Genomic DNA, 8658 nt, shown 5'->3' on the forward strand with positions numbered 1-8658 from the left:
TACGTTTAATGGTACGTCTGCTCTTTGGTCTGTTTTTAAGACACTTTGCACTTTTTTCACTTTTGCATATGGAAAATAAAAAACTATATTTTTGATAGACCATTTTTGGTCTGATTGGATGTTTCCAGTGTGCGGACAATTTCAGATACCTGTTAGATTAAAATCAGTAACAGACTACAATTTGTAAATAATCTACCCATTTCTGGTCACACATCAGTTGTTCGAACCACATTGGTTCAACAATATAAAACTGTTGTTGATGTCACACAAGTAGTGGAGTAATAACTTCTGCAAACTGAGATCTAATTAGTGTCAGATTATTGCTGTAAATAATGAACATGGCATTGGAAGACTAAATTGCTGCTTTTGTTCTCTGTTGTTTTGCTTTATTTTCAGATGTTTGATTCAATCACAGGTTCCTCTTACATCATACTGAGGGTTCCCTCGGGTTAATAGAGGGAACCTCTATATCTGCCCATGCACACTCTTCAAAAACAAAACTTTCATTCTCATGACAAACTAAAAGATTAAAAATTACATTTTACGTATATGAAAGATATAGATTGTACAGCATGTTAGCTTGCTTATTTTCTATATTCACATCATACTAACTAGAAACTATGCTTCAAATCACAGGTCACAGAGCTGTAGTTCCAACCACACAACTTTGCGACTCTGTTTGTGAATGTTACTTGGAACTATGGAACTAAACTGATTCAAAAGCCACTTTTTGTCTATTCGATGTTTTCATCAGGTACAAAACTATAATGAATGTGCATTATCTTCCTATAGGGTTTTTCCACAGTTATTACTGATATAAGTGATAAACTGTGAATAAGCCAACTGAGTTATTAATGGTTGTTAAAGGGTTAGTTCACCCAAAAATGAAAATTAGCCCATAAATTACTCACCCTCAAGTCATCCTAGGTGTATATGACTTTCTTCTTTCAGACGAATCCAGTTGGAGTTATATAAAAAATTGTCTTTGATCTTTCAAGTTGTTAAATGCCACTCTGCGGGTGTTGCATGCATCTGTCCAAAAGCAGTTAAATAAAATGTGCCCATCCATAAAAAAAAGTGTCTCACACGGCTCCGGGGGGGGTGAACAAAGGCCTTCTGTAGCGAATCGATGCGTTTTTGTACGTCATTCCCCCAGAACTGCTCCCAGTGTACAACAGTGAGCGCAAGCTACATTAAAGTGATTATTACGTTTTGAATATGGATATTTTTCTTACAAAAACGCATCGATTCGCTACAGAAGGCCTTTGTTCACCCCCCCGGAGCCGTGTGAGACACTTTTTTTTATGGATGGGCGCATTTTATTTAACTGCTTTTGGACGGATGCATGCAACACCTGCTGAGTGGCATTAAACAGCTTGAAAGATCAAAGACCATTTTTAATATAGCTCCGACTGGATTCGTCTGAAAGAAGAAAGTCTTATACACCTAGGATGACTTGAGGGTGAGTAATTTATGGGCTAATTTTCATTTTTGGGTGAACTAACCCTTTAAAGGTTAAACCACAAACAGCACTTACAACTTTCAATCTCCAGCGTGCAGTTCTGCTCATCCAGCGGGTATCTGCGCAAATCCATCATACAAGCAGCTGTGGTAGTTATCCTACAGATATGAGGTGAAAAACAACACAACACAATACTATTATAATCAAGCAGTTCATGCTGAACTAATATTGATTTGACAAGCACGTGTACTTCTTCATATAACAAAATAACAAATGTAATCATCTCCCAATCAACCCGCGTTAAAAGAAATAGATACAAGTACTTGGCTGTTAATACTCACTAATATATGCTTATCGTTTATTCACATCATTGAAATGTTCTCTCACAAGCTGCTGGATAAACATCCCTGCAGAAACACTGTGTTCCTTATACCACTCTCGTGTTTCATCCCTCTTTATTCCTCTCCTGTGTAATTGCCTTAACGCCGTCTCAGTCATGTCTGCAGCCCCTCTTTGAAATGCCTCTGGCTGGATCTTAATTACGCTGAGCTTTAATTAACACGGAAACACACACGCGGTGGCCTTTCATTGCGTGACTGCTGCACTTTTAGACAACTAATTGCTTCTTCGTTCTGCAGTCCTGGGTGAGTTTTGGTATAAAGCACTTTTTCTTAACAAACAGTGATAAATACATGTTTCCTTTCCACCCCAACAAAAATACACTTTATTTTTACCTTATTATACTGTATTGTTTTTCTGAGGGGCAGAAAGATGGTTATCTAATCAGTTATCACATATATTTATAGGCACACTCATATGTGCACACTGCTATAGAGCAGCACATGTCCATACCCCTCAGGCATAGTACACTAGATATAAATTATATAGTATTGAGCAAGATGGAGAGAGAGGGAATATCGGCCAGAAAACCTGCATATCTAACTCTGCACTATGTAGGGAAAGCTTTCCCTCTGCAGAAAGACATGAATCTTGACTTGAATTAATCAATATTTTATGTTTTGGCATTTTAACAGTGACTACTCAACGTTTATTCTCTTCTTGAGAGTTTTTTAACATACTGTAGCGTCTGGATCAATCAGACACACCATTTTTCATTTGATTTAACAAATTAATTATTCATTAGATTAACAAACATTCACAGACCCCTCACCCAATAAACATACTGGGTGCCAAGATGTCTGTGAACGAGGCCCAGGACCCTGGTTACCATGTCAACCCTGACACCTTTGGTAGACCAGATAGATTTTACGACCTAATGGCATGTTGAGAGTCCTCCCTCTCACTACATTTTCCATAGGAAAGACACATAATGCACAGCAAAATGGACTCTTCTATAGTCCCGAAACCTTTCTGTGAATGAACACACATATCCTTCAGGTCATTGTGTATATTATTGCTGTCTTGTATATTGTCTGTTGCATTGTAGACTATTTTATGCATGCTTATGATATAACCACTCATTCATGTAACCTTACATATACCATGTTTGGCCTCTATGAATTTGTATTCGGATTATCTAATTGAGAGTGTATATTATATGTTTATACCTATGCAACATATTAGTGTTCTAAGAACATTTAGTAATATTTCATCCCCACTCGAGTTCCATTTGCAAAGACCATGCCCTCACACAAAGGGTCATAAAACCCTCCAGTAATGGCAACCTCCTACTTGGGATTTCAGCCTTTCTCATTGGACAAGCCCATCTTGAGAGGCGTGAATCTTCTCGGACCTTAAAGGCCTCACATCAGTGATTGGTGGTTCTGTTAGGTTCTGAGAAGATGTGAGCTACAACGCTCCAGGACACACTAAGTTCGTGCCAGGCTTTGGCCTTGACTTTTCCATTCACCAAGATTCTCTGACTCAAACTGGTTCTTTTTCATCAACCAACTTCAGCAACGATAAACTTGAACCTTCAGATTGCATCAAGCCTCTCTTTCAGACAGACGAGACGTGCAAGTATTCAAACTTAGTTTTATTAATTGATACATTAAGTACCATGGGTACCTTGTTACAAAGGTGCGTTTGAACTAAGATTCTGATGTTTCCTTCAGGCTGTAAATCTGCTGAATATCAAATGGTTCCATAACTTCATATTTTTATTTTCTCTCCTCTTTACTGCTTAAGCTTTAACCCTTTCCTATACCAACTGTATGCGTGTGTGTGTGTGTATGTGTATGTGTATGTTAGACTAGTTTCAGTGTTTATGTAGTATGTTAGACTAGTTTAAGTGTTTATGTAGTTAATAAAGTCTTACTTGTATCACACTTGACGTTGTTCTTTGCTTGCTCATAACTGGAGTCCCTAATCATGCAGATTTATGCTACAGGCTCTGTGTAGAGTTGTACAGTAATAAAGTTATTTCCCTTAACCAGGAAATTAACGTTCTTAGAATTGACAGACAGTTGACCCTGAGAGGTCAAGTAAATATCTACAGCGGATCTAAATATTTATAATTAATTATAACTAGTTATGATTAATTATTCATATTTCCCTCATATTATTCAGCTGATTCGCTACAATACCATAACTGATACACTTTTAGATTTTTTTCTAAGTCGCAGTATTATAATCTTGAGAAGCAAAATTACTTAAGATATTAAAGTGTATTTATTTTACAAAAAAAATTTTATTTTACAAAAGTGTTTTTCTCGTTTTTAGCATAAATCTAACCACATGTAGAGAAACGTCTCGGTTACGTATGTAATGTCTCGGTTACATATGGTAACCCTTGATCCCTGAAGGAGGGAACGGAGACGTCACGTCGGTGACCGACGAATTGGGATCTTGCTTAGAGAGACCAATCTACTTCGAGTGTAAACTAAACGAACCAATGCATGGCATGCGATTATTGCATCCAGCTGCCGCTGATCACAGCGTGAGTATAAGTAGGCAGCAGATGCAGCGCATATTCAGGTTTTCACCGAGGAGCCGAGCCAGTGATCCGGCCGCTCAGCAGTGGTACAGCAGCCGTGGCGACATACGTAACCGAGACGTTCCCTTTCAGTCGGTCACTCTCGACGTCACGTCGGTGACTGACGAATTGGGATCCCTACCAAAGGGCCACGGATACTGCCCCTTCCAGTGTCTTGTGGAAGCCACCTGCGCCCCTTCTTTTTGGCGTAGGCCGGGGCTTACCACAAGAAGACCAGTTACTGCTGCTATGGCACTACCCACTCAGTAAGACTGGATAACACTGGGAAAACGTACCCGTTCCACTTAGAACCGGAACGTTGCAGAAGCCCATCCTTCCCGAAGGAGGTTTCGGAAGCACTTACACATATGAACAACCGTTTAGGAGCATATGGAAGATTAGAGGTGATTGTAACCCTCTTGGAAAATAGCAGAAAATCTGCCGGGGAAACACGGGCTCTGAGGCTATACCGTGGATTTTACACATATGGGATCCACTTAGGTCTCTACATATGGAACTCAGCCCTCTACCGGTTCTCACGGATTCATCGAGTGAGGGCCTGGCACCAGACGCTCCGCCACGTCTGGCTGCCGAGGGGACGGATGAGCTCAACAGGGTCTACGATATGGACTCTCTGGTGCGGTTTTAGCAAGCCGACCCGAAGCCGGGCCTCTCAGTGCTTCTACCCATTTGAGGTGAGAACACAGGAGGATACCGGCTCCACACGAAGGCTATAGAATCTAGCGAGCGTGTTGGGGGTCGCCCAGCCCGCAGCTCTACAAATATCTGTCAGCGAGGCGCCACGAGCCAGCATCCAGGAGGATGCAACACTTCTAGTAGAGTGAGCTTGCAACCTGAACGGGCAGGGCACACCCTGTGCCTGATAAGCCAGGGTGATGGCATCCACTATGCAGTGGGCCATCCTCTGCTTAGAGACGGCATTCCCTTCTGCCGGCCTCCAACAGACAAAGAGCTGTAAATTGTTAATAACTGTAAATTGACTCCCAGAATTCCCTGCGTTACATTTCAAATTGATGTTTTTTTTGTTGAAATAACTATGTTTCTTAGTTTTTTCTTATCAGTTTTGTATATTAGGGTTTTGTGTTACACCTAATGTTGTTAAATGAATGTTTATTGCATTATTTCAGTTTCATGTGTGTTACCATGATGGTGTTTAGTATTTGTGTGAATGAGACTGTGCACCTTCTATACATGTTATTATTTAAAAACTGCTTGTGATAGGCTTTGGTTCATCATGTGACTTTCTCATCACCACCTGCATTGGGTGGTTATCAGTGTATTACAACGGTACAAAACAGATTTCAGTACTTCAATAAGGTTGGTATATTAACCAACCCTATATTATATTATCCCTGTGTGCACACAACTGATCCTGAGACTGAGCTAGTACGAGCCAGTTGTTGAGGTAGTTGAGACAACCCTCAGCATTGTGAGTAAATCACTCGCATATGCGACTAAATCTTACTCCGGGCGACTAAATAATGTCTAACATTAGCCATTGGCTAATAAATGCTTAGAGTTTACACACCAGTATGTGTGTGAGAGGCGTTCAACACAGATTTTCACTCGATAAACACGCTGACTGAGCGCTTGAGAGTTTCGCTCTCCGTCAAACGATCTGTACTATTTGGATGCGCTCAATGGATCATGTCATGTACTCAATGGATGTGCAGTATGTAGCATGCATCGCACCTGTATTTGACGTACCGTAAACTAGTGTGAAGGCGCACGACTCGCCGTCGCTTTACTGATAGTGCTGTGTTTCTCACACATGCAAAGAAAGAGAGCGAGAGTCTTGCATACCACGCTAAATCGACGCGCTACATGTAAACCATATTCTTTGTTGTATTTTCCTGTCAAAATAACAGAGTTCATTTAGAATTATTCTGCTTTTAAGAACAAGCAGGAGATATGCCGGTTTCTCGGCAGTGGGCGGAGCTAATGCGCGAACAGCTCTTGTTGGTTGGCGCTCATCTATTACCATCCCTGTTTTGATTTCAGCAAATCAGTTCAAGCGAACGCTGACAACGTGATTAATATTCATGAACCTAGCAGATAATAATAGTAGTAGTAGTAGTAGTAGTATCTTCTAATAATAATTACTATTACCTATGACCAACAATATCTTAAACACCACCACCAGTCCTAAGTTCAGTTAAAATGACAAATATGCATTCATTCATGGTTACCAAGTTTTAGTTCTAATCACTAGTTCTATCATTAAATAGTGCTTAATTATCATAATATCATAATATAATGCTTGATTGGCTGAAGTTAAGAGTGCACATTCAGTTATTTAATTGATTGGGTGGAATCATATGTGTGTGTGTATGTGTGTGTGTGTGTGTGTATACTTAACCATATTTTGGGGACAAATTTGTACCCAAAAGTGAGCAAAACCTGACAAAATCGGCAAAAACCTCAATTTGTGGATATCCTCATTTGTAAAACTGTTATAAAAATAAAGTAAACTGTTTTTTTTTTTACTTTTAAAATTGTAAAAATGCAGAAAGTTTTCTGTGAGGGGTAGGGGTGGGTTTATCACATCCTTCGCCAGTAGGACTGCTATCTCCGCACACAAGACAAGAGCATCAGCCGCCTTCACTGATGTGAAGCAGATGCCACTGAACTTGGGGGGACGCTGGGCGAACTGAATCACATAGCCGGGTCTGATGGTCTGCAGGAATCAGCGAGACGGTATGGGTAGCCAGGTACCCAGACACCAAACAAGCTGGACCAGCGGGACCATGGAAGCGAGGTGGAACGCAGGGACCTGAAGAGGGGTCTGAGTGTGCAGTGCAACACTTACCTGGTTCCACGGTTTGGCAGAGGGTGCGTGAGTAAGGCCTTTGACAACGCTCTCGAACTGCCCGCTGCTGCCTTCTGGTGAGAGAGGAGGATGAGTGTGGTTCGGTGTTGGTCCGTCCGCGACTCTCCATGCCCTCTTGGGACCCAGAGACAGAGAAAACCACTCTCCTGTCGAGATTTTTGGAAACCAGATTCTCCACCCGGCCCTCCTGCGGGGAAGGGAGAGGTGCATCCCTTTCTCTCTGGGTCGTCCGTCCCGAGGCCTCTTGCTCTTCCGCTTACCACCAGGTTGACGGGGGCCTGGACGGGTGGGGCGGCCTGCCTACGCCCAGCTCCACGACACCACTTGCTTGAGGCTGTTGTGGATGTGGCACGGGAGCGGGGGTGGACGCAGGGGGTCACCCTCGGCAACGAGCAGGCTGGGGCGCTGCGGCCGGCGGACGGGGGGAGGCAGCAGCTGCCCGCCCGGGGCAGAAAGTCGGACCGCCTCAGTCTGCTCCTGCGCAGCCGACAACTGCTGGGCCATGTTGAGAAAACCGCTTCCATGTTGAGAAAACCGGACCACCTGGAAAAACCAATCGTCTAACCTTGAGGGCTCGGGACACAGTGGAGGTCTCCACTCAAGCCCTACCCTCACGGCGGCCCGGGAAAGCATAGCTGTTATTTCCGAATCCGATTCAGGCATTGCTACTGTCCTGGAGGACAGCAGCGCAGCCGAACATTCCTCTCCAGAAAGCTCTGGCTCACCCTCCGATGCAGTGATCGACATCCGGTCATCGGGAGGAGCACCAACGGATACTGCTGGTACGCTCCTTGTAGAGGGCCCAGCACGTTCCATTGGCAGAAGGCGTACTGCTAACAATTCCAGGTGGTTGATGTGCCAGTGCAGTTGGGGGCCCGTCCAAACCCCTGACACTGCGTCTGTTGTACGTGACCCCCCAGCGAGTGGTGGATGCATCCGTGTAAACCACAGCATGCTTGGAGACCTGTTCCAGGGGCACTCCTGCCCGGAGAAATGCAAGGTCTGACCACGTGGTGAAGGTTTGGCGGCAGGTCAGTCGTCGAGGTACTCGACAAAATTCTGCCAGACGCAACAGCGTCTTTTAGGGAAAAAGCTCTTTCAGCATGCTGAAGCGCACAGGGGAGATGGCCGCCTGCAACACAAACAGGGGGTATTGCAGCCTGATGTGTGCAACCCACTCGACATGGGAAACCACCACCGCTGAAGCGCCGTACCACCAACACAAAGAGCTCTCAAAGAGCGCGCTGAACTCGTTCAGTCTTTTCTCAGTAGAGTAGTCAGGAGCAGAACGATGCTCGGCTCCGAAGCAAAAAGCTGAATATGCGCTGCACCTGCTGCCTACTTATACTCACGCTGTGATCAGCAGCAGCTGGATGCAATAATCGCATGCCAATGTGCATTGGCTCGTTT

This window comes from Sinocyclocheilus grahami, unplaced genomic scaffold (genome assembly GCF_001515645.1).
Source record: "Sinocyclocheilus grahami isolate Dianchi unplaced genomic scaffold, SAMN03320097.WGS_v1.1 scaffold1343.1, whole genome shotgun sequence".
NCBI classification, from domain to species: Eukaryota; Metazoa; Chordata; class Actinopteri; order Cypriniformes; family Cyprinidae; genus Sinocyclocheilus; species Sinocyclocheilus grahami.